Raw genomic sequence first — 27,046 nt, 5'->3', positions numbered from 1 at the left:
GCCTTGTAGCGTGCACACATCTGCTCCCCATATCCAGTCAAAATGTTTCCCTGTGCAGTCTAACCAACCTATGCTTGCTGCTACAGATATCCCAACCCACAAAAAAAGTGAATGACTTCCTTCTGACACTCCTCCTTCACATCTGTAAATATTCCCTTCAAATAGTTCCTTGACTTTTCTTTTGTCATTGCAACAGTTGCTAACAGAAATGCTAGACTGAAGGTTTATAGCAGCTTGCATTATCCCATCTTATATTTTTTTTCCACACAGTTGCAACTTTTCCATACTTCCCATAATGAAAAGAAATTTTCCCAGGCTTGGTTATATTCAAAACCAAAATTATGTGGAAAGCTTGAGTCTCATAAGTGATTTTTAAATGAAGTGAGAATGGGGAGCATAGGAAACTTGATAAGGTCACAGGATGTGATCCTGCTCACACAGACGTCAACCACTATGTTCCAAAAGTCCTCCCAGAGGATCTGGAACCAGGGACAGGGACTGCTGTGTAAAATACAAATCCGGCACCCAATAAGGCAACATGAGCCTCTACAAACCACTAGGTTGTGGATGAACCACTTAACTAAACATGTGACCCATTAGTCCGGCTTTTTTTCAGTTGGTTCTCACTCAGCAAAGCTCTGCCCAGAAAGCTTGCCTGATGATCATGGGTGGGAGAAAACAGAACATCTACCAAGCCCTTATTTTGCATCTCTCCATAACTTTGTTTTTTCCTCATACGCTTCCATTTAAAAAAGTACAGAAAAACCCAACTCAACACCTAAAACCCCAACAACTAAAAAAATCCCTTGTTCCTCATGCAGACGTCAGTACTCTCTCAGTCTTAGTGCTGGAACTAGACTCTGCTAGTGATCAAGGACGTAAGCTTACTTTTGTCTATATCTGCGTTGTGAAAAAAAGTATTGCCAAGTTAGCTTCATGTTCTATGCAAGAACCCTGGGGCATCAGTACTGTGCAAACGGTCAATGGCAGAATGATTTTGCAAGTTTAAAATGTCACTTTTGCTAATTCAGTTGTAACCTTTTCTATTTTTCTGCACTATTCTCTGCCTCCAGAAGAAAGAGTCGCTTCTGCCACATTATGTGTTGTATTTCACAACAGGCTCATCCAGCAGAATCAGGGAAGATCATCATTGGAACAAGACTGCAAAGATATCGATGTATACATGTGCAAGGTATGTAACTAAGAAACTGTTCAAGCGATCATGTATGCCTGATAAGGATTTTGAATGCTTAACTCTTTTCAGATCTGTGAAAATCCTTATTTAGAAAAATGAAAAGTGTGTTGCATCCAAAACTGACTATTAGTATCGGGACAATCAAATTATGTCCAAATCCAGAAGCATGGCAGGAGGCTAGAATGAGGACAATATCAGGCTCCTGTTTTAAGAGGAATTGCTCTAAGTTCCCTAAATGTATCTAATTCAGGAGCTATTGTTAAGACAGGGACAATGCAGGTAGAGAGTGAAAGGACTGCATGAAAATCTGTGCCTTTTGATCCACTTTGTTTGAAGGGATGCTGCAGTGTGTGATGCAACTAGTTATCTGCTACCCTAGATGATGGTAACTGCTCCCTCAACATCCAGCTTCCTCTTTGCTTGGATCAGAACATTGCAAAAGCAAACCCTTAAATCTCGTCACAGTGGCTTCATTGTATAAGGCAGGGTGAATCCAGGATGTCTTAGTCTTTAAAACATAATGTTTATGTCTGATGCATCTGCTTCGTCCTTTAGTTGAACCATTCAAACATCATAAGGAACCTCTTATTGCTTACAAAACATGTATAGTTTGTATTGTAAGCAAGGACATATTCCAGTATCTTATTCTCTATGAAAATATTTTGAGTGACTGTGATGTAAAGAGATGCTGGCAGGCCTCCAAGAAGAATTCAGGTTGTAAGTTAAACAGCCCGATTTGTTATGGTTCAGCAAAGAACATATTTTTGCCTGGTGGATCTTACAGTTTCTTAATAATTTCTGGACATAGAAGAGTAATGTCTCACAGCTGGGTGCCTTTGGCTTTCTACAAGAGCCATCAACTCAGGGAATGGAGTCCATGGACTCCAGCCTGGAAATCACATGCCCAGCCAGAGGGAGCTGAAACAGAAATTACATAACGTCTGATGATCATTGAACTATGTGATCTTCCTGGATCTTCCTGAGTTCTTGGGCTCAATAAAAGAAGACCAAGAAATCTGTCTTGAGTCTTGTAAGGTGACAAATTAAGTGATGAACCTTGGAAATGATAAGAAAAAAAGTTAGGGCTGAGATTTTCTGTGCTGTCATGTTGGTCTGGTAGACGAATCTGTGTAGGCTTAACAGAAGCGGGTGGAGAACAGCTTCCAAGAGACATACCTACTCCCATTGTTCCTTGGAGCATAAATGTTTCACTGGCTCATGTCAGTTAATGGTTGAAAACACTTATCAATCTTTTAATATTATATGATTCCCCTTGACAGCCTGGATTTTAACTCGGATAGGTCAGCTCAGTTCTTAAGGCTGCAGTTGCACATGACAGTACAACCTGTATTTCTCTGGTTTTCATCATGGCTAATAGTTTTCCTTGCTTTCAGTCCTGAAGCCTCATTTATAGTAGATGAATGCAATTAAACAGTTGCATTTGTTTGGCAGGTGAAAGGATCCTGGTGTACAGACTGTATTTCAAGTTGTAAGATATTAGCAGTCCTTCAAAATAAAAGGCCCTAATGAATCAAAACTAACCAGTATTCCTTCAGAATAATACAGCACTTTCAGTCTTGCTTTCCCCTTGCAGTTTCTTCCTCCAAGTGACTTAAAAAGCAGCTTCTAAGGGTGTTTTTATCCTGGCGAGTTGCTCAAAGGGAGTACTTTTCTGAAGAAGGAGTTAATGAGTTTCTCAGTTTGTCTGCCAGTCTCCTCCCCCACCCCAACTTCTCAAGAATAACATAGCTCAGATTAGTGTCATCTTTCATTATCCTCTCTGGGAGCTGGGACAGGTCATCCTTCCTCTAAGCAGAATGGGTGATGAAATATTTATTCAGTTAAATTATCTAAGCTGGACTCCAGCATGCGGATAGAAAGCACGGTATATTTGCATGTATAGGTGTGTGTGTCTATGCACACATGTGCAGACAGGTGAATTCTTTTCGGGTCACAGGGTTGCATTTAGGCAATCTTTGAGGACTGAAGTAGCCTTCCCTTACACCCGTCACTGAGGGCTGATGATCGAGCTCTGCTTGGATTTCCAGTATTCAGCTGTGTTGGCCATGAGGATGACAAGTGCTCTCTGCCATCGTGTAATTGCCACTAACCTGGTGGATGTTATGCAGCAGACTTGTTGTTACAGCACTACAAAGGGCAGCTCATGCTCCATCAGCCTGTTACACAGAACCACCAAACAGACAGACAGAGCGCTCTCTGTTGGATATGCTCAAAGCACGTGCACACTTCATGAATTTTTGCAGTCACCAGCAGTCATTGAGAGCATCTGAATGACATGGATACTGTCTTCATTTTACGAAAGCTTAACACATCTTCCTGGAGGTACATCTAGTTGATTCCAAATTTGATCATAGGACTTGAGAATGGGTAGGAATGATGAAATTTCTTATGCTGGCTCCTCTTCACCATCACATTAAAAATGCCTGTAAATAAATCAGACTTTTCTTTTCTCTCCTTGACATTTGAGAGGCTAAAAATGACAACTTTAATTTGTCAGTAAACATAGTGTCTATAGGAGTTGGCAATACTGCCACTGAAAGGAATTTAAATGATGCGTCTCTGCCCATGGCAGGGGGGTTGGAACTACATGATCTTTAAAGTCCCTTCCAAACAAACTATTCTATGATTCTATGAAAAAACAATCAAATCCTTTCCATCTCCAAGGCTCTGATATTAAGGGGGTAGATGCTCTCTGTAGGTAAGTCACATTGGTTTGGGAACTGTCCTACTAAGTTGTTCCTTGCTGTTGTGAAATCAAATATCTAGGGGAGGGAGATTCATGGTACTGCTTTCCTCTCATACCTCGTACAAGCAAAAGTATTTTCCAACTTTGTCTGATGTAGCACGTCACTCAGAAGCTGAACACCCTCCTTTCTGTGGCATCATGAGAACTTCCACGCTTTCTGTTTTCTACTCTGCCCTTGGTTCCATTTCAGATATCTTGAGAACTGAAAAAGTATCTCCTAACACTTCTTATTTCACTAAAGCAATTTCTTCTTTTAGTGGCAGTTTAGATTTCTTCTTTGGCTTCATTCAGCATGACCAGCCATATCGTGCTTTTGGGAACTAGATCTTATGAGAGATGTCTCTTCATAAGCAGAAAGGACTATGGCATTGCTTGCAAGCCTGTGAGATGCAAACAAGAAAACTCAGGTTTCATGAAATAAACACATATCAGAACTCACCTTTTAAAACAAATACTAAATTACCTTCTAAAATAAGGTCTGAACTGTGGTTTCTATGCAGGGAATGAAGGAACTCTTCTTTGTCATGATACGACTTCAAATGACCAATCATCTGGAGGGGCAGTTTCATCAAAGCCAATCTCTTCCTTTACTCTCATTTTACCCCAGCGTTGCTTTCAGTTTGCATGTAGAAAGGTGCAAGAATTTGTGTTACACGTGCTAACATAACCCTGCAGATCAGGTCCACAACACTCATATCCCAGACATTTCATTGGATTTAAGTGCATAAATAATTGTGAGTCTGGGTCTATACACCCAAGAAATATTCCAGCTATTGTCAACTTCAGCCTTCATGTTCTCTTTTGTTAATTCAAGTGAACAGTTTACAGAACTGTTTAATGCCCTGTTTCAGACCCAGTGAACGAGGGTGATGACAGCCTCTCGTAATGATTAACCACTGAATGGTGACTGAGTTATTGTTCTGTAAGCCTTTTTTTTTCCCCAGCACTCAGAAATGCAGTCCTGAAACCTGCAAGAACGGCATGTGCCTGAGATTCAGATGGGATTTGAGACCCAAATTTTGCTTGTGGGCAGGATACCTGAAGAAGTTCAATAAAACCAAAGGTAACCTGTGTGCCGCATGCAGGGAGGTTCAGGTCTACTCCAAAATTCACTGGTTTCACTGGCTGTGAGATACAGAGAACCTTACTGTTGGTACCCCAGCCCACTGACAGACAGTTCACATGCCAGCAGCTGATGGCACGTGCTTTCTGATGCTAGCATTGCTGCAGCCTGGAGTCCCTGCTGCTCTCCCTCCCTTCAAAAAGAAACTCCTGCTGTGACGGTGATGTTTGTTAGCTCACAAAAATCACAGAGATGATCCTTGGCTGCACAAGGCCTGCTGCTGAGGGGCTGCCTTCTGCTAGTGGAGTGCTACAGGGTATGTTGCAAGCTTTCCATATTAATGGCATAGCATGAGGCTAAGCAGCAGGGGCTGCTGTCTGAGAACCTTTCAAGACGCCAGCACTTTTACTTATTTATTCTTTACCTGCTTTGGTTACAAGATCATCAAGAATCTTTTCACTGGTTCTGAAAGCCTTAGCTTTGCCTTCTTTTGTGAAGGGGAGGTGATACCTCCTGCTACCTGCTCTGCCCCATACTGTGGTCACATCACAGGCAGAAAAGTCATCCCTTTCAGGCACCTTTTGCACTACCTGTGCAGGTAAACAACAAAATCTGTTTGCTCTTCTGTTCCGTGTGTGTACGTGTCTGCTTACGGCCAATGTGAATGCCTCCACTGAGTATCAAAAAGACATACCTGTGGAAAGGAATTGGACCTTATAAACCATCTCCTTGCTAGCATTTTTCTCTGGTTAAACATTGCCTGTAGCAGTGGGTAGTAATAGTTGCCTTCTAAGGAAACATGCATTTCTGTCAATAATAATGTGTTTGTAGAATTTGCTGCTTAACTGGCTTCAGGTCTGGGGTCAGACTGAACTGTTCTGTTCAGCCAAGCAAGAGAAGTTGATCATAATTTAATCGGAATATAAACTCTGTTGGCTGCTGCCTTGCAAGATGCCAAGAAGGTGCAAAACAAGGAGAATGATGGAAATTAGAAGCTGTTCCTCCATCCTGAGGCATGATTCCCTCTTCCACAGTTGTTGTGTTTAGCACAAATGTGACAGATAGGCACCTGGAATTGTCAGAAAGTTGAAAGGCTGATGCATTTCTAGACACTCTGAGTTTCAGCACTTCAACGCCATGAGACTGAATTGCCCTCCAAACTTCTGTCTTCTGATTTGAACCTGGGGTAAGACCTTGGTCTCTCTCAGCTTTTTGGAGAGACTGAATTCAAACCTAAGATCCATGAACTGCTCAAGCACTTGCCATTCAGAAGGAGGAAATTGTCACATTGATTTGGGATCAACAGTAATCTGGAGTGGAATCTATAGTTAAGGAGAGAATGAAGACTCAGAATATTTCATCAACGGAAAAGACAATATCCATTACAGGCAGCAGACTGGATCCTGTGGTGAAGCCCTTGCTTACATACAGGAAGTGTCAAGCAGAATTCTGCATTTGATTCTGCTCTCTTCATCTAATGATCAAATGGAAAATAGCTGCAGTAACTAGAAGGTACAGTTCCTGGGAAGTGTGCCCGTTCTGTTCTTACAGGATAACTTCCACAGCAAGTACCAGACCTCTGAAACAGCCTAGAGGAAAGGCCTCTTAGATCCAAGCAATTTAAATTCAATGAATGTGATTTGGCTTGCAGTTAGTTCCCTAGGAAGTAATGAAACAGGTAATTAAAGACTGGACAACTACCTTAAATAAAACATTATTCATTAGAGTAAAAGCATTTCAGATAATCTGTTTTCAGGCCATGAAAGCCAGCTCCATGCCTTTCTGTGCATTGCTATGTTTGCCCAGTTCCAGAGAGGAGGAGTGACGAATCTTTCTGAAGGTCCCACCACAACCTGCCTGTCCCAGATGCCTAACAGGGAGAAGACGTTCACTAGAACATGTGAAAAAATTTCAGAAAGTGGTAAGGTTTTCGTGCCCTCACTTGCCTCCAACAACATTATTCTCTGACTGCAAGCTGCATTCTTCTCAGCCTTGCTCACCTAGCCTCCTGCACCATCACCAAAGACCTGCCCTGAACTTTCATCTTGTAGAAAAGGTCCATCAGAAAGGAGAGATCTTTCTTGAAGAAGGTGGATAACCCTGGGTGAAAGAGCTGTCGGGTGTTGGGAGGATTTGGAGAGAGTAGGAAGGGGTCATACAGGGAGAGCACTTGACAATCGAGTTTGATTAGCACTTTGCTTTTGAGAAAGTAAAACATATTGCATATGTCAGTAAGTCCCAGACATGTAATGGACAGTGTTCCAATAGTAACAGCAGAGCAGGCAGAAAACTGCTTCTCTGAATTCAAGTGAAACATTTGCTATTCAGTCAAGGAACTGGACAATTTGTAACTTCCTAAAAGCAATTTCTCAGGAAAAAAAAACCTCCAACAATTAAAAATATCAAAAAAATACTTCAAGTAAATTTACTGAAGCAAAGGTAAAGAGCAGCATAACGGCATCTGTGCATACATTAGTGCTCCCACCCATCCACACTGTAGTATTATTAAAGACTGTGGGGATTGTCTCACTACATCCCTGTAGTGGGTTTGAGTACATCCTTGTTTTCCTGATGTTTGTCCCTGCACAATAAATTTCTAGTCTGCATTGAGGTGAATGGTACTGATGCTATCTCCATTCCTAGCATTCAGTTCTGAAACTTATGGCTAATTTCACACTGCAATGAAACCAGCACTACCATCTGCCTGTTTTACCATCCTATAGTGTGTGATATCTAGAACAGTGACTTGGCACTGCACTGTGTTCTTTTCTACCACCAAGAATTATTTCTATCCTTATTATGTGCCTTCTTGTAACTTGCACATGAAGCCTAAGGGACTCATGAAGCCTGACAAGAACGAAGCAACACCCTAGACCTTTGTTAACAAAGATATATGTTATATAGATACATAACTTTGTTATACACATGCACAACGACCAACTATATCAGTGCAATCAGCCTCCACATAATTTTTCTTCTTCAATCATTCATTTTTACCAGCTGACAGTATAAGTCACACTGTTTTAACTGGCAAATTATACCCTTAGTTAAGTTAAAATAATCTGACCATGGAAATATCACACCTAGGGTGCTCCAGTGAATCACATGAAAGAAAACGCTTTCTGAATTATCCTGTGGAATGAGAGCATGAGAGCAATGTTGTGGCACTGATTCTTTACCCCAATCAACGTGAATGGGACTGTCAGTGAGCAGAAGGAATACTGAGACAACAAAAGCTTTGCAGGGAGGAATTGTTCTCTGAGCGTGATGTTACTGTTGTAGGTTCTTATGGCTCACACCTTTGTGGGCGAGCATGGCCCTTTCTTCTCCCTGGACTTGAGGCTGATTGCAAGAGTGACTGTCTTCGGAAGGGGTGGCTTTTCAATCACCACGCTATGCTTTTAATATCACTGATAGGCATCAGGATTACTCAGTGACTAGACCATGTTTGCAGCATTGTAAGTATGAAACTGTTCCACAGTTTGCAATCAGTGCAATAAAAACACAATTACCCTCAGGCAATTCCCGAGGTCCATCTTTTCCATTAAGATTATAGGCAATAAAATGATTAATGTTTCAAAACAATTAAGCCATAATGAAAACCGGTAAACTTTCCCAGTCCTTTGCCATTACTACTGACTGAGTCCAACAATGGAGTTTTATTAAGAATATTTTTAAGTAGGAAAAACATTAGCAAAGAAAAAAAAAATCAGGTAGAGTTGATTTTGTCTTAAAGTAGAAGGAAGGACCAGATGACATCTTGAGATCCCTTCCAGACCAGTTGTTCTTCTAAAACATTCTGAACATCTGCTTTCTCACATTAGCAGTGATTTACATTCATTTTGCATGGGTGGAAATGAGCATACCAGCCTCTCGCAACTGGGAAGTCAGTCTCTATTGCATTCAGATCGGGTCCATTTTTGGCTTCTAGGGATCAATATAATCAAACACCTGAAGAATATCTAACTTTGTTGTAATGTATGCTGCTTTGCAGACTTTTAATGGGAAAAATTCCTCTTTGACTTATTCTAGCTACAAAAACCTAAATCATGAGTAAGCTTAAAATATACACTGAAATATTCTTCCTGTAGCTCAATGTTATTTTCATTCTGCCCATTCAGATACGTTCTTCCTTTATCTTTCTTAACATTTCAATTGGAATTAATCTTGGATGACTAAGGAGGAAATATTTTTGCAGAAGAGAAAAATCATCATTTCCTTGGTGTAAAACTATTTTTCTTTTCTTAAGCAAACACAAGCCTAGAAAAAAGCCAGGGAAGATCTTTGTTATTTTTTCCCATATTGTCTCTGGCAAGATGAGTTTTTGAATTTACTTTCATTAAGATTTCACATAAACGGAAGAGAAAAATATCAAATTGTATACAAATTCTTCATAATCTGTTAAACATTTACAACTGACCTTGAGTACTCTTTAAAACATTTCTATTTGTGAACAGTAGGAAAAATTAGTGAGCAGAACAGCACTAAACAGTAGTAATGACTCAGAACAAGCCAATTAGCGTTAGATTTTGTTTTTCTCTGCGTGGCATCTTCTTTCTGCATTTACAAGGTCTTGGTATTGCCATCTTGGGCCTTCACTTAGAAAAAAAGTCATAATCCAGCCAAGTCTGAGTAAATGGTATTGACCCCAGAGTTGCTGAAAACAGTCATGTAGAGTATGAATTGGTTTTTGGATTCATTAGTAAGTGTTTTTGTAAATAGAATCAGTGACGTGAAGACAAACTGTTAGACTTTCAGAAGGGAAATGGATAGCATGAGCAGGTTTCCTAAACATAGTTTAGCTGAGGGGTTTGGGGGGTCTGTGTGTGCTCACGGAACTGTGCTGTTGTGTACAGAGGCTGGTGCAGCTGCACAGGGGCATAGGGACTTACTCCCTCAGGTCCGAAGATGCAAGGTGTTTTAAAGCATAGGTGGCTGAAACCACTGTTTGGGTTATGATCCAAGGATAAATTAGGTAACTGTGCTCTAGACATGCATAATTCTCTCCCACCTATAGGTACCAGAATTTTGGAGAACTCATCATTTGCAGAGTGTAGCTGCCCTCAAGTGATCAGTATCTGCCTGTGTAAGGATGTTGTGCATTGCCAGGTAGCACTGCAGGACGAGTGGGAACACAGGTAGATTAAGGAACCACAAAGGGAGAAGAGTTGGAACCCTCAGGAGACTTCTGATTTGCCCCTAGAAATGTGAGCTAATATTCTCTCTCTCTCCCCTCTACACAGACATCTTTACCTTGCATGAAGCATAGAGGGATGGATGGATGGATAGATAGAGAGAAAGATAGATAGATAGAAAGAAAGAATACTTTTCACTATTTTTTTAAAGCCTAGAATCAATAAGGATCATAACCCCTAAAGTACATCAGGATCCTTTTGATATATTCTTAAATGAAGTGAATTGCAGTGGTGTTTTTGCAACCAACTATTTTACAGATCCACAGAAGATAGAATGGTCTGTATGGAACACGCAGGATTTCATCATGTACACCTCGGACGAACAGATACGTCTTTGCCCCATTGTCACGTTATCTTAGGAGGAATTAAAGGGCTGAATGATTGAGATTATTAACTACCCTTTTGTTTTCTTCATGGCCACTTTACTGAATGATTAACCTGATCAAAACCTGCCAAAGATAAGGAGAGACATACCTTTTCTTTTTAGACTTCCTCTGACCTTGCCCTTCCCTTACAAGGCCAGTTTGTAGAGTGATGGTATGTCTAACTAAACAAAAGAAAAGAGCTATGCTTTTGCAGATAGACACCCTCTTCAGACAATCAAAGAAATCTTTTATTTATATTGATGAAGAACTGGATTGCTGTGGAAAAAAAATCACTTGCCTTGAACATCTTGATTTATGATCAGATCCTTACTGAGCTTAGGAAATTCATCAAGTGAGACAAAATTTACTGGGGTGCACTGTATGTGAAAGAGATCTTGCACAGGGACCGACAGAGTTGACTGGATTTTATGAAAATGCACATACTGAGCTATCATCTAATCTGATTAATTAACACTTGTTTATGTTCTGTTTCTTGCAGCCTTTTTTCAACACCCCAGAACTGATTCTAATAAAATCCCTTTGCGAGTTCTTTTTCCACACACTTAACTCATGATTGCAAAAATCATTACCACTTTTGATTATAATCTTTAATTAGCGAGAAAATATATGTGTTGAATTATTTAACCAGTGTTCATTTGCATCATCATGTTTTGACAGCTTTTGCATTAATAAATCTTTTGTAGACTCAAAGACCCTCAATAGCCTTGGATGGAGCTCTTTCAGGACTTCCATTAAACACTTTGCTTTCTGAGGACCTTAAAGCACAATGCTCACCCAGGACTTTTCATCCAGGTATGGGTTTTCTGGTCACTAGCCTGTCCCTTCTGCTCATATTATAGCTTAACGAATCTTTAAGAGGTTTCCTTCTCAGTTGAAGGAGTTCAAAAGGAGAGGAGGAGATAACACCTATGCACAGCCTCTCATGGGAGAGTGGTTGGGTGCTTTGAGGACAAATTTATCACTTGTCTGCTGCATGACCTTCTGGATTTGTATTACAGCTGCTCAATTGTGCTTTTTTTTTAATGGAGGAAAACTTGGCGTATAGCTTATTCTTTCTGATGTTCTCAAAGGAGCCTTTACCTGCCTCATAGAAATGCCTCAGGTCTTCTATGCTTGATCTAGCTTTTCTTGTGTCTTATATCTACATTTTTGATGAGAAAGTAATATGGCTCAAAGTATTCTCAGAAACGACAACATTCCTGCAAGGCCAAGGCAGCAGAAGTTAAGGGTGTCTTGTAGGTTGATAAAGCAAAGCTTTTGCTTGTACAAAGCAAAACTGTACCCTGCAATGAGCTTCAGATGGGAGAATACCTGGATTCCTACACAAAACCACATTAGACCCAGTGCGGGTCTCTGCCTGTGGAATACGTTGTCAAGTTGTAATGTAAAAATGGGTCTCATTCTTGTTATTTAAGAAACAATGCTTATTCAGCTCCAAGGCTGTCGTAGGAGCTGGTATGTAAGGCTAAGTACAGCTGCTAGTGAACTGAGACGCCTGAAGTTCTCTGTCGTCGAGTCTATCAAGGTTTTAAGCTGTAGTTTAGATGCTGAGGTTTAGGTTTTGTCTGATTATTGTTTTGCTGTGATTTTCTGTTCAATTTGATGAAATTACAGTGTTTACAATTGCGAGCATTGTTGGTAGGTATTTCTGAGTGCATGTAATTTATCAGCTTTAATGAGTAAATAAGCACCTAACCAATATGGCAAGAGACGTTCTCCAAATCTTTAAATAATAATAAATAATACAATGACAATGGAGCTCTGAGACTGGAGCAATTGCCCCATGCACCATTATAATGGTACAATAAACCATTTAGAACTGTTTTAAATGCTTTCTGTCATCATTGGCGGTGGGAAAATAATTTTGCATGGTTCATTTGCTGCAGTACTTAATTTTCTTTAGTGCTTCTGGAAGAAGTGATTGTTATCAGAAAAATGACTAAAACAAGACCATGTTATTACACGTTCAGTTTCTGTCAGGAATTTCTCAATCCAAATCAAACCAGAATCAATGCAGCGGAGGAGAGTTTGTAGTGGAATAGCACAACTTGTTCAAAGCAGGGTGGTGCTGACTAGTCACCTGGAAACAGGGGAATTTCAAGAGTTGTATGAGTTACACAAAAATTTATTACTACTAATGGACTCCAGCCATGAACTTATTATGAAGAAACTACAGAATTATGAAACACAACTAGGGACCATGTATTTTGTTTAAAAAAATTTAGCAATGAGAAGTGGGAATTTCCTCTGGAAAGTTTCCTTTTGACATTTTCTGACCAACTATAAAACAAAAAAAAAATCCCCCAAAATAAAAACTTTTTACGTAAAGTAAGCTAAAACAAAAATCAGACACACTGCTTCTAAATAAAAGTCTTCACTTGGGGTTTTATTACAATTCAAGAACTTCAACTCACTCTATTTATTCAGATTGGTTTTCCTGACTGTCCCTATCTTGCAATGTCCTCAGCAGAAGGCAAAATTATGAGCACTGATAGAAAAATATAACATGTAGACAGATATTCTCAGAGTGTTATTGTCTTGTTTTAAACTGTATGGCTCTTTTCTGTACAATTTGAATAACATTTAATATTCCTAGAGCCCTATCACTTTCTGAGGCATCCTTGAATATAAGATGCTGCATCTCAAGGACTTATCTCTAAACTTGTGTCCTGGTAAACTAATCCCTTCAATTGCTTTTTCTTGCTTGTCAACTTTTTATGCTGGTCTTTTCACTAAATGAGCTGTTTATACATATCACCCTTCATTTAGCTTTGAGTAGATTTTTAAACTGTGGTATCCTTTTTTTAAGGCACTTTTAAGTCTGGCATCTCTATAAAGGTGGAAAGGATTAAAATGATTTTCCTGAGAGCAGAAATGATTAATGGAAGGCACTTGAGAGCACACTTGTGTGTTCACAGTGTGGGTATCATTATGTTTACTGAGATGACTGTTAACAAAACATCCGAAATCCAGAAACCATGAGCATCCTTACTGCCTCTAACAAATTTCAAGCGTCTGTTGCCCTCTGCAAACCCACAAATAACCAGCCAGGAGTGTAGAAAGTGAAGGAAACCTCTGATCAGAGCACAGATTTCATGGACAAGTGCAGTGCTTTTGAAAAAGCAAAAATAAGTGAGCATAACAAAGAACTGTTCCCAAACCTGAACTTGCCTTCTGAGCAGCAGTGAAGTACTTTGGCTGATGAGCAGATGAGCAGTAGGAAAGCAGTTAACACAGCATCAATCCTGAGATGCATAAGAAGCAGAGAACCTTCAGCTAGAGGATCTAGAAGAAAGCAAAGAAGTAAGAAAAGGTTTTGCTGTGGCTTCTTGGGCTCCGTGACTCCAGGCCTCGTACGCTCCGTATGAAAGAGGTCAGAGAGGGAGAATTAGCATTTCTGAGTACACTTCTGAATAGCATTTCCTCTACTGCTCTGAAGCTGAACCTGTCTAGCTATATACTACTCCAGACTGGGGTGTCATCATCGACCACCATCTCCCCACCTTGCAAGGTAAATGGGATCCTTGCGGCACTCTCTGTTTCGTTCCTCTCCTTGAACATAGCCCCACGCTGAAAAAAAAGACTCATTGCTGCTGCTGGGAGTTCTCCATGTGTGGCCTTTTTCTGTGGTCCTGTCATGTGGCCCCCCAAAGGAACCTTGTGCTGCTGCAGCAGGGAAGGTGATCACCCTCCAGCGATAGGGACAATTGGAATTGGGAAAGAGTCAGAGGGAGGGGACAGAGATCCCCCACTGGAGACAATCCCAGAAACTGGCGGATGCCTTGTCCCTGCTCTGTGCTCCTGGAGACCATGGAGAGCATTAACTCCCTGCCTCTGTTGTGCCTAGCGCATCGTGGGGTCACAGGAGGACTCTTCCACTGCTTGAAATATGATTCCCTTGGTCACTGTATGCATGGAAGAGGGGAAGGGTAAGAACTCGAGTTTAATGTCAAGTCAATGAAAAACAGGGCAGGAAAAATGAGATTGGAGAAGGGAGATAAGAAGGGATCTCCTGGGTCATGGAGTACTCCACCGAGACACGCAAGCAAAGTACAGATCAATTAATTAAAGAGGAAGTAATTAAAAACTAATTAATGAAAGATTAATTGGTTGACAATTATTTACATAACCTATAACCACTATAATTAGATTAATTGATTAATTAGAAATAACAGCTATTTATTAACATGCAATCACATTTTAAGTCTAGTTGGTGAGTTTGCTGTCACTGATTATTTTTTCCCGATAACGGCAAACTTTCCTAAATTTCAGGCTAAATTAATTCGTGGTCACATTTAGCCAGTTTGTTCTTGTTCCTCTTCAGAGAGGTGTGTATGTATACCTTGGCATGGCCTGATGGCTCTGTCAGCTGTACTTTTTGCACGCCAGATGCAGAGGTGTGAGAGGTTACCATGCCCATCTGCCTGCTCCTTCCCTCTCAGGGTGTCAGCAGTCAGAAGGAAGCCAGCAGGTCAGCACCGAGAAGGCTGGGCTGCCAACATGTTATCTTTTGTCAGGGAGTTCAGCACTGCCTTATATACCTCAACTTGTTTTGACAGTGACAAATTAATTGTGGACTCTTTTAAGTCGTGCATGGAAAGAGATTTTGTGTCCAATGGGAGAGACCATTTGCCAGCCCTACAAGCTGACTTTCCTAGTTCCTTGTGTGACATGCACAAATTGCAGCTGCTGGTTCTTCAGAGAGGTGGTAATCTATAGCAGAATCAGGAGGTGGCTGCTGTGGTTGTGGCCAATATCTTGGCAGGTATTTCTCAGCCATGAATGCCTGCCGTAAAACTCTTCGCAGCATTTGACTCTACATCCTGCGAGTAGCAAGATCTCATTTATTCAGCTGGCATGTGGGGCTCTGAGCCCATCCACTGGCATTTGCAAGATATTTCATGGTGACAGTAATTATTATAATCATTCCCTTCAGTAGCAGGCTTGAATCCTACTTTTTCCATTGGCATAGTGGATCTAGCTGCGGAATAAGTCACATGTTAACAGCTGGACTAAAAAAAACACCCACAGATGTTGCTTAATAGAAGCCTGAGTAAGTCCACCCACTGCGGGTACATTTAGTCCTCCTAGAGGAGGCAGGTGTATAATCTAGGAAATTTTCCAGTTCAGCCCTTAGAGACATGAATCATTAATGTTTAGTGCAAAGGAACAATGTCCTTTTTACCCATGGGGTGGAAAAGAAAAAGACGAAAAGCACAAAAAAGCACAAAAAAGGGGCTGGGACATCTGGGAGAGAGCTCACAAGAAGGAAGCAGTCAGTTTTTTCTTTGTGCCAAAGCTAGCTACCAGTTTTCACTGTAAGAAATAACACAATAGTTTCTCCCAATAATCTGAGATACTGTTTCATGTGTTATCTAGAACATTCATGCTGTCTGCAAGCCGGGGTCAGAGGTGTTGGGCTGTGAATCAACTGAAACAGGCACTTCTGCAGCTGGTGGCTCTGGGAAGAGTGCTGCTCTAATTCTGCTTGAGGGAAACAGGCTCCCGTAATCACTTGTGGTCTATCTGGCTCTGAGGAGGGGAAGCACCAGCGGACAGTCCCTGGTTGCCCTCTGCCTGCCTTCCTGTCACACCAGGGCCGTGGGGCAGCCGCAGCTTTGCCTGCAGTGAGGGTCACAGAAACACAGCTTTCCGGGTAGATGAACCTGCTTAGAAGTACATCCTTACTATGTAGTACAAAACAAAAAGAGGTCTATTGGCCCATTTACAGAAAAGAAGAGGCTTTTAGGTCAAAACCCCAGAAAGTCATTGACACACAGAGAGACCTGTGTATTCCATAACCCCGACGTAATGCTAGCCTAAGAAAAAAAGAAAAGCTACTTTTTTGTCCCTCTTCTGGATCTTTTCCACACTGTCTTTCTCGGTCTTCTTCCAAACTGGAATGGCTAAAACGTCAACCAAGCTGCCAACCCAGCTGCTGCAGACAGTGGATACATGGGAAAAGTCCCAGAATGGCCATACGTCTTTGGGTGAGGACTCTGAGCCAAAAGCCATATTTTTTTTGTGCTACTGTAACACCACCTGAATTGTGTGACCTTGGTGAACCAGAACCTTTTGCCTATGCAAACTGGCATTTTCTCCTCTATACGCAGCAGCTCTGTGCCTCTGTAAACCAGCTGGGTACGCGGTTCAAGGCCACTACTGCTTTACGTCAGTTCTCTCGCTTGGTATTTTGTTCTTTCTTCAAAAAACTTCCTTTAAAGAAAGAAACGGAAAGAAAAGGGCATTTCACTTTTGATTACTGTGATTTACCAGAGAGATGACAGGCTGTGGAGCCGCTGTCTGGTCCGTACCAGGTGTGTATAATGCAGTTAGTCACAGGGCAACATTAAATAGACACTTCTGAACTGAAAGAACTTCCATGACTACCAAACATGCTGCAGCCTCATATGGGGAAATGGCACTTTTCCCCGTGTTTACAATATAGCTGGCAACAATTCTAGAAAGTTTTCTGCATTTGCCCAGGGCTCTGAGTTATCGAGGCACGAGTTTCACTTGGCATTAATCAAGAGCTGAGCTAACCATACATTTTCATGTGATTGTTGACTTCTTAAGGATGTTAACTGCATCCTAGTTTCTTATCTATTTTTGTTGGAGTGAATAACCTTATCCTGGAAAAACTAAAAACAAACCCCTCTTGTTACATTTTTAAAGCCAAAATGAAAACCCTCCCGGGAAAAACATTTGACTCTGGGGATGAGGAATGAGTTGTTTTGAGTTCCCTCAGTTCGGCTAACTGTTTTGGAAGATTTGCTCAATGCTTGTTACTGCTCTTTGTTAAAAAAGGAAAATATTAACTCCAGCCCTGAACCATTTTGGGGTCTGGCATGGGATTACTGGGAAATATCCAAGGAAAATCAATGGGAGCTGATTGAATGCAGAGTCACATTATACTGCATTTGGGAAAAATCACCACAATTTTTTTATTATATCAACAAGCAAATTGTCTTCACAAAAGACATTCATGGTTTGGGGAAAGAATAAGAGTTCTCATTGACCAAATGTTCCTGCAGCAAAAGTTAGAATTTGAATCATGATAAAAAAGATGAAACTTTGGATAAGACTCACCACCATGGCGAGCTATAAACATCAGCCAAGGCAGACCTCGGTGGATTCATCTGCTGTTGACTTTCTTATTACATTCCTCCGTGGGTATTCCAAATGTGGCAGCTTTTATTCGGTGCCTTGAAGTCCTCAGGCTGAAGGTGCTCCATTCTAAAGAAGAGGAGATGAAGGGTGAAATTCACATAAGTTCTTTATAAAAGAAAGGCCTGTAGTGACAGATGGTGGCGTACCAGAAGAAATGACCAATTTGCTGTTGTTGAAGGCCCACTCCAACAATCTGAAATTACAGGGAGACAAGTTCCCTTTTCAAATATGCAAATTACCCTTAATTATGAGTTTATACAGTAATAAACTGTTCTCCTTTAACTGGCTTTGGCACAGATAAAATCAAACATATTTTATCAGAAGCGTCCCTCAGGATGACAGATTATAGAATCATCTTGCATGAAATTCTTACGATTTTTCGACTGGGAAACAGTTTAATCTGTAGTTTTTGGACACTGCCTTTTATACAGGTTTTCCCCAGCAAAACACATGAATTCTATGTGCCGTGTTTCATTGGCAAATTAAGAAGGACACAAAAAATCTGCATCAACATATTATAAAAAAAAATACAAAAGCATTGAAGAGTTAATTATAACTTGAGCTGTGCCAAAAGGCTCAGTAGCCGACACGGCTGAAGAGCCATAGTTTCTAGGACTGGCTGACTGTCTAAATCGCACCTAATTTTCTGCGATCTGTTGTTATCAGTAACCGAGAAACCCGAGGTAGATGAAATGAGCAATCCACTGTTGGCACTGATGTACAGGAGAGTGTCTGAATCAGAGCAGACTCGAATATCTTATCCGGCAGATGCAATTCATGAAGTCACGTACCTTGAGGTGTAGCATGAGTGAGTGTGAGGTTGGTCTCTTCTTGACATTAGAAAGAGATTTGCTCAAGGCAGCCAAGTCATTTGCAAAGCTGCTCAACAGGCTGTTCATAGGTTTGCACGGTCTGATGATTACTGCTTTAGCTTTGCTGTTTACCAAGACAGAACATAGCGCAAGCCTAGGACCACCTTCTCTTCACAATCTCCTTTGGGGTGCCTGCTCCACAGCAGTTTCCTTCAGGGACAGGACTGCTAGCGTGGAAATCATATGTTGTACCTCAGATGTGCTGAAAAGCATGTGCTGAATGGGAGGCACTATTTCCATGCATGAGGAGAAGATGCTGTGCAGAACTTGTTCCAGGTTGCAGATGGTGGGTTTTCTAGTGGGCCCTCATATGGACTGAAAAGATCAAATCCCACCACACTTCAGACTCAGACGCCACACGGAAGCTGTAGTTTAGTGAGTTACTGCCTTCTCAGATCTGTGGTAGGAAATTTCCACAGTAGCTACGAAGTAAAATATATAATTTTAAACATCTTTCCATGATACTGTAAATTACTCCTTACTTGTTATGTCCTTAGAAAGTAAAATCATTAAGTATTATGATTCATGTGTTGGCCAGTAATTTTTTAAACTGAGGAACCTTGAGTTTGGATCCCACAATGGCACTTACAGGCATTTTCCAGGAATGTTCCAACTTGTTTTCTCCTAAGATGGTAAAATGATTAATTATTATGACTCAGGTGTTGGGCTGTAATTTACTAAACTGAGGAACCTCAGTGCTGGATCCCACAGAGGCACCTGCAGGAATTTTCCAGGCATCTGCTGTACTCCAGGGAGTCACAATGGATGAAAAATCTCCTCTTGGGTCCCACTGGCGGGACCGTGTTGAAGGAACTCAGAGAAAAGTAGGAGTCTTTGCTTTCACCGTAAATAACCTCAGAGCAAAGTGAATTGTGTTTTCTGGGACACCTTGCCTCTCCCTAGCTCTGTGGCAGGAACTGATCCAAACCTGTTCCTTGGCTCCACATAAGTGACAGCCCTCCAGGAGACTGAGGACAGTGAGTAGGGGTTTCTAAAGGAGCCTCTCTTGTCTAGCCCTTCACCCTTTTGCTACATGAGCATTTTTTTCAGCACTTCCTCCATTACCTCAGAAGCTTTTGAGTCTTGAAACCAGTTTTGTCATTTTTCTAACTTTAAGAAGCTGGGTCTTGATTGCCTTATTTTATGGCTTCCTTGTGGTTCCTAAATGGTCTTCCTGCGGAAAAAAAACCAGTGAAGTTAGGTTTTGAGCTTGTAAAGAAGTGTTATGGAGTATTTTTATATAAGCCAGATTAATGGTTTTAGAAGACAATGCATTTGTCACAAGGCAGTATTTTGGCAGCAAACTGAGCTTTAGTGAGCAGTTGTTTTCAAGCTTGTCACGCGTCTTCGAAGAGCTAACCTGAATTTTCTCCGGAATTTGGAGTTTTACAAAATCATGACTCAATCCCATAACAAAAAAAAAAAAAAAAGAAAAAAAGAAAAAGGACGATCACCCCCCTACATTTTCGATGTATATATTCTGATAAAGAGAAAAAAAGATTTTTAAAAGTATTTCTCTGTACTTCTTTTGTCTGTGTCCTACGAAGCTGCAGTTTTGCTTGGTGAAGCTAAACTAATCACAGAGATTTATGCATTACAAATGAACATCCTGAAATTTGGAGTCAAACAGAAACTATAAAGCTAGAAGAGAAATCTTTATGAAGCATTTCTGAGGGTCTCGTACAGGAGTTTCTTTTTTCTTTAAATAAATCAAATTCCAATATCAGCACCCAATGACAGCTACATCAGGCTTTGGAAACAGTATTTCATCCTACATAAACTAGCAGCAGAGAAACCGTTCCAATGATAAAATATCATCAACAAATAACTGTAAATTCTTTATCACTGTCATTCTATTGCAGAGTAAAGTCTAATAAACCACCCAACCACTGTTGCTTGAAGCCTGTCCCTTGGTAGCTCATGAGGATGGCAATCTGCCGGCTCACATTTGTGCACAGGCTGAACAGAAATTCTCACCTTTAATAACAGTAGTTCTGTGAATTGCAGTATGTGAACTCAGTTGGACCTTGAGTGACAAACTTTCCTAAAAACGACGCCCGGGTAATGTGGCCAATTTAGATAATTCAAGGTTGTCCTCTTTGGTATATTCCCCATTTTTGTGTGTCTCTAGATTGAAGACCAACAGTAGTCTATTATGCTTCATTTTTCAACCTAAAGGAGGAGAAAACCTGAGAGCAGAAAGACCAAGTCTGGGGCAGGTAACAGTGGCATTCTTACAGGTGACAATTAAAACTCAATGCACGGGGCTATCGTTCTTTAGGAGAGGGGAAAATAAAAGGACTATAAAACAGACCAGGAGATCTATCAGGGAAAATTTCTGTTTCAAGAGCCATCTCTGGGACTGTGCTAGTGGTCACATACACCAGAAAGGTGATGTACTTCATGCTGAGCTTCCAGGTATTTGCTTTTATAATGCAACATACTGAAAGATGAGCAGGCTAGAACAGAGTAAGAGGGATTGGAGACAGAATGAAAGGGCTCACATTCTGGCTTCCTCCTTTGTTCAGCATGTTTTGTGTGTCTGGATCAAGTATCTCTAATGTGTTGGTGCCGTTGGCTGCGTGGTTCCCTGGCACCTCGCACAGGAAGGCTTGGAAGTCCGTGGCTTTGCTGGAGTGGAAGCAGCAGGGCTGTATGGAGCTGTAGTTGGGACCCTTCTGGAGAAGGTGCTTTTCTGGCTCCCAGGAGCCTCTGGGTTTACCTAAGTGCTGCAGAGACATGCCATTATTATCACTTTGTGACAGAGCTTAGTTAGCAGTGAGGGAGATGGTATCTTAGCGGTGAGCTTGGACTGTGGAAGCCCCTCCTGAGCGCCACAGTAGAGCCAAGGGCTGAGGCAGGGAGAATATGATAACCTCCTTTAGATTGCCTTGAGGAACTGAGAGGGAAAGCTAAAGATTTCTATTTCAGCTGCCACAACAGGCTTTGAAAGACAGGGAGGGTAAAAAGCTGCCTCATTTTCTCCACTTAGAAAGTCCCCAGTGAGCCAGAGTATGTCAGGAGGGTGTTCCTAGAAAACAGAAGGGACAGAAAGGTCTTTCTCATCCCACTCTGCCTGAGATGCCCAGTAGCAAGAGCTGAGAGTTTCTGTTCTCTCCTCATTACTGTCCATACTTGCCTGCTTCCCTTCCCTTGTGCCATGAGGTGAGACTTGTCAGAGCACCACGCCACATGTGATCTTCTGAAGCTCAGGACAACAGCAGCAGCCAGGCCAGTAGAACCTCTACTGAGAAAAAAAATGACTATTATCACTTTGAGGAAGAACATAGTTAGCTGTGAGGAAAGATTTAGACGAGGCTTTAGGAAGAGGGTGCTGAGGGTGGGGAGACCCTGGCACAGACTGCCCAGGGAAGCTGTGGATGCCCCATCCCTGGAGGTGTTCAAGGCCAAGCTGGATGGGGCTTTGAGCAGCCTGGTCCAGTGGGAGGCCCATGACACAGGGGCTGGAATTAGATGGTCTTTAAGGTCCCTTCCAACCCAAACCATTCTATGATTCTGCAAACAATTCCTTTCCCCCCACCCCGAGCATCCAGAGCCACACAAACTGCAACAAGTTGATATATGACAGGGTACGTTGCCTATTAGAAATGTTGTTCTTTGTTCCCTTTCAGCCAAATTCAGGGTTTATCCTAAAACATGCAGATTTCTCCAAAATCCCTTTGAAATAAAGTGAATATTTGAAGACACGTTTTAGGTGTGAAAGTAGATGACTGCATTTTGTTGAACAGATGTGTGTTTCTTTTTCTGTAGGCACTCTGAAATCTGTGGGCTCACACAGTGACTGTATATTAACTAAGGCTTTTGAGGGCTGCTGAGATCAAACTCTCAGCAGTGTTATTCAGTGTGGTGGTCAACGTGCTGATCAGCATGTGTTCAGATTTGTTTTGTACTACCTGTCAAATGAGAAACCAGGATTTTGCAATAATTATGACTGTTATTCAGGGAATCGGTTAGAAATTAAAGGTCATCTAGAAAACCAAAACAACAAAAAAAAATCCAGCTTCAAAAAGAGAAGATAGTGATGAAAACATCTAGCGCTAGGAATCTGAAAAAAACCAAAGCAAAACCTTTATATTCTCCACAGAAACTTGACACAGAGGTTACAATGTATTTTGTGACTTTACTGGATCTTACTGTCTGTTCCCGGCACTGAAAACAAATGCAAATCACTCTGGGAGCAAGTAACCATCAGAGCCTCCATTCCTTTCATTCCCTTTCTTGTCATTTCTCTTTCAAACCCTGATACTTGCTTTGCACATTTTATTATTAGCAGCTGTGCCTGAGAGTGAGGAGAGAGTTGCGGGAGAGCTACAGATATCTTTTTCTTTAGATAAAACAGCGTCTCTTTCTTGGCATTGGGTGTCTTGGAGCCACTTTATTGTGGTGCAGCAGGGTGTGAGGGTGAAATGGAACCAGTAGTCTTTGAGAAATCACCTTGGACTTTTTTAACTTCATTTAACTTCCAGGCTGCTTTGTATTTATCTCTGGGCCTGTACAGCATCCCTCAAAGTTCTGCAGCCAGTCTGTGGAAGATAAAATGGTCAATATAGATGTTTGCAGTATCCACTGTGGACAGTTCGCATTCAATTAAGAGAAGGGCAAACCTGCTTATTTCCATTTGACACCAAATGTACAGAAGACAGAGCACGGCAGGAACCAACTCCATTTTGTATGTTATTTTACCAGGAATTTACCAGGCTTGGTAACTCTCATCCATAGTATTCCTAATAATTCCCTGCTGAGTCAGCCCCAACTTTTTCCCTGGGAAGACAGTCACTGAAGAAGTGCAGAGCAGCTGCTGCATTGCTTCAGGGTGCATTTGTTGAGGCCAACAGAGAGAGTAAGGGCAGATGCTCATCCCCCTACACTAAGCAGTGCTTTGGGTGGAGTAAGGGAAGGCTCTATGTCAAATCAGAACTGCATACAATATAGGTTATATGGCTTGAGAAAAACACTGCTCTGTCCGGCTTAGGCAGACAAGTGTCTTTTTTGCAGAGCCCAAAGGGAGAAGAGAGAGTGCAGGTCTCCTCTTATTGCTGGGTCAGGATGCAAATGTCTGAAATTTCTAAATGCAGGTTCAGTAATGTTCCTGTGCCACTACTTTTAGGAATCACATAAGCTTCATCTCTTAGAGAGCAGTAGAGCAAAGATAATATTGAGATGGTTAGAATGCCTTGGCTTCTTTCATTTAATATGCCAGGTGGAATAGTCTCCATTAAGTCCCTGTAAATTATTAACTCTTTTTTCCTAGCTAGAAAAGAAATGTAGCTTTTTCTTTGGAACTTTTTGCTAGATATTAAAACATGATAAAATGAAAATGGCTTCACACCATAATTCACTGGGACTTCTCTCCTGAGAGCGGAATGGAGCAATGCAGGATTAATGTTGATTTTATCACTGTTGCCTTCTCTAAGGAAAAAAAAGTCCTCGAAGATTTGGGAGAACATTTTTTCTGTGTTGCATTCTCTGGGGAGTGGTGCTGCCTGTATTTAAGGCCTCTAGAGGTCCAAGTCCCTCAAGACTTCATGGAAGACAGACTTAGATGAGGGTCAGGGTAATTCAATGCCATAGAAAATTAGGCTTTAAGAAGAGGAACCACTGTAACAATGATTTGGTGAATGTGTGTATGACAAGATTCTGAAAATTAAATTTATTAATAACTCTTGGTAAAATTGACAAAGAAACCTCTCTCTGCCATTCAGTTTCGTCAGAATTTACCCAGGTGAAAGTCAAATATAGGAATAAGAAAGAAAGAGAAAGAAACAACTGCACTTTTTTTTTTCTTAAGGGCTCCATTCCTAATGTATTTTATATCCTCATATAAGAAATTCCCACAGCTTTAGACAACGGGGACAGCTACTAGAAACTGTGAAAACTTACAGGACTGTAGAAATTGGAACATTGTATTGTGATGTCCTTGAAATGTCAAATTTTCCAGATACTGGAAACTGTTTAGAAACAGTCTTTAACAGGAAAGTAAACAGAGATTTGATTCCTTTTGCTTAACTCTATGCTCTGACCAAGTGGTCAAGCAGAGCATGATCATCTCGCACAACTAGAGCAAAAGTCCGAAGCCATGCTAACATGGACTTGTTGCACAATGCTACATGAGACATCCTTTCACCTTGCACTGTACTTTGTCCTGTGCCTTGCAGGCGCTGAGGGTATGCAGTGTCACTGTCCTTTAGGCATGGCGTGGGGCTGAGGCAATTATTTTATTCTCATTATTTGTCTTGTAATGTAGAGAAGAATAAAACTGGTTTAGGTGAAGACAAGGTGAAATTCAATACTGCTTTGCTTCAGAATGACTTTTGTTTCCTGTCTCTCTCTTTCACCTCTCTCTGTTGCCATTTTTCCCTCAGCCACAGCCTGAATATCTCATTTTGACTGTTCATTCCCTAAAGCTAAAATGCAAACCTTACCCTCCTGTCTCTGTTCACCTCTTTATTTCTTTATTTTTCCTCAAATCTATACAAACAATAGATGCTCCATCCACGTATTTCTTCAGCTCTACCTCAGTGCCTCTCAGTCTCTCTACCGGTAAGTGCCACAAATGGCTTAATTTCTTTTGCTGCCTTTCTGCTGCTTCTAACCCTCAAGGACTCTCTGGTCACTATGCCTTTCTTACCCACTCTTGTAGTTGTTTTTCTAGTCTGTCAGTTATGCCAGTTTCAATGAATCGTGTGTTTGCTACACCAACAAACACTACCTGCTTTCTTCCCTGTGCCTTTTATAAAAGATAAAAAACAATAGAACTGACACTCAGCAGTTCCTGAAAACCCCACAAACCATAATGTAGGAAGCTTTAAATAGAAAATAATAGCTGGAGTTTAAAAGTATTTATTGAATTATTCAGTATGATGATGAAGTCATGGGGGCTGTGGGTGGCAAAAGCCAAAGAGTTCAGGATAAAGACTAATTTATCAGGCTGTGAATGAGGTAATGAATGCCACATTTGACCTTCTTTCTCTACCCGTTGTACTGTCAGATGCCAGCTCTATATAACCTACCCAACGCTGGTCTGCACTCTGCTCATACCTATCTCCATATTCCCTGCAGCTCATGCAGGATGCAGATCTTGGTGAGCCACACACTCAAAACCAGGTCTGGAGCTCCATGGAAAACTTTTCCTCTTGCTAGAAGTTGCATTTGAAACTTCCTAGTGCAAACATATATTGTTTAGGATGGATCATGGTGGCCAAAATCCAACTAAACTCTAGCCTGTAAGCTTAATTTTTGAGCTGCTGGGAAGAGAGAAACACAAACACTTGCACAATAATTTCATCTGCTATTGTAATCCTGAGAAAGGAAGTCTGGATGGAGACTGGTCCAAAGCTCATTCTGTCTGATAGGCTCTGGAGAAAGCCTTTAAATGATTTGTATGGTAATAAAGGTTTAATAGTTTGATATTAAAACGTTTTCAAACTTGTTACTTTTACTTTTTCATTTTATTTTCTTAGACAATTTGGAAAAAAACAGTATAAATTAAAAAGAAAGTGTTTTAAATTGCTGGAAAAAATAATCCAGAACTACTTTTATTCTGGAAAGCTGTAAACCAGCATTTGCAGCTTGTAGCACGGAAATTGGATGAAATTATTAAAAAGAATAAAATTATACAGATATGGGTAAATTAGGTATAGGAGGAACAGTTGAAACATCTTTTTTTTTGTCAGGAAACCAAGCCTCAAAGAGGAATTAATGAGCATACAAATAATGGTAGCCCAGTTAATGTGGTGTACTTCAGTTATCAAATTTTTTTGATGAGGCATGACTCCAAAGGCTTTCAGAGGAACTGAGCTGTTGTGGAATGAAAGTGGATGTCCTCTCTTGAACTGTCAAAAGAAAGAAAAACAAATGAAGGAGTAAATGGACTGCTTTCTCATGGAGAGACCACTAGGGGAGTCTTACTGTACCTGTGTGAGTCAACAGATTTCGAAATGGTCTGGAAAAGAAGCCAAAATTTGATACTAATGAGTGAGAGCTAATACTTATGGAAAAAACAACTCCCTAAAACTACGATGGGCTCTTGTTTAGAAAATGCCATTCAAGAAGGACACCACAGTGGTATTACAGATGGTCAGTTTAAATCGTATTAAGTTAAAGACAAATTAAGTGATACAAAGCATAAGGAAAAGAACAACCAATAAAAGAGACAAACGTCATTATTTCATATTGAGTCTGAACCTTCATTGTGATATTAACAGACACACACGCACACCCCCCCCCATCTCAAAGAAGGTACAAGAGTTCTAGGAAAGGAAAAGAGAACAATGATCACAGATATCAAATGGTTCCTTTATACATTGATATTAAATAGGCTTGATCTCTTCAATCTGGAGCAAAACCTGGTTTTTTCTCCAGGCTGAAGGCAAGACAA

General features: G+C 40.9%; 2 long non-coding RNA genes across 5 annotated transcripts in view; one reads left to right on the top strand and one right to left on the bottom strand.

Annotated features, from left to right (window-relative positions):
* The window catches only part of LOC128852758 (uncharacterized), a 53,212-nt gene that overhangs the window by 21,623 nt on the left and 4,543 nt on the right, over nt 1–27,046 (top strand). For 2 of the 4 annotated variants that reach the window (XR_008450809.1, XR_008450807.1), the window contains exons 13-14: nt 1,074–1,192; nt 10,479–12,002. This is a non-coding gene — a long non-coding RNA (uncharacterized LOC128852758). Of the gene's footprint in view, nt 1–1,073; nt 1,193–10,478; nt 12,003–27,046 lie in introns of those variants that run through there. The other 2 variants (XR_008450808.1, XR_008450810.1) reach the window with 2 other exon arrangements.
* LOC128852760 (uncharacterized) lies at nt 13,440–19,896 on the bottom strand. Its single transcript, XR_008450811.1, has 4 exons — nt 19,714–19,896; nt 18,568–19,070; nt 17,696–17,842; nt 13,440–13,891 (listed from the first exon to the last, which is right to left on the bottom strand). It is a non-coding gene; the product is annotated as an uncharacterized LOC128852760 (long non-coding RNA).

This window comes from Cuculus canorus, chromosome 7, assembly GCF_017976375.1.
Source record: "Cuculus canorus isolate bCucCan1 chromosome 7, bCucCan1.pri, whole genome shotgun sequence".
Lineage (NCBI taxonomy): Eukaryota > Metazoa > Chordata > Aves > Cuculiformes > Cuculidae > Cuculus > Cuculus canorus.
Note: the sequence above shows the minus strand (reverse complement) of the source record. Positions and strands in the feature narration are given on the sequence as shown.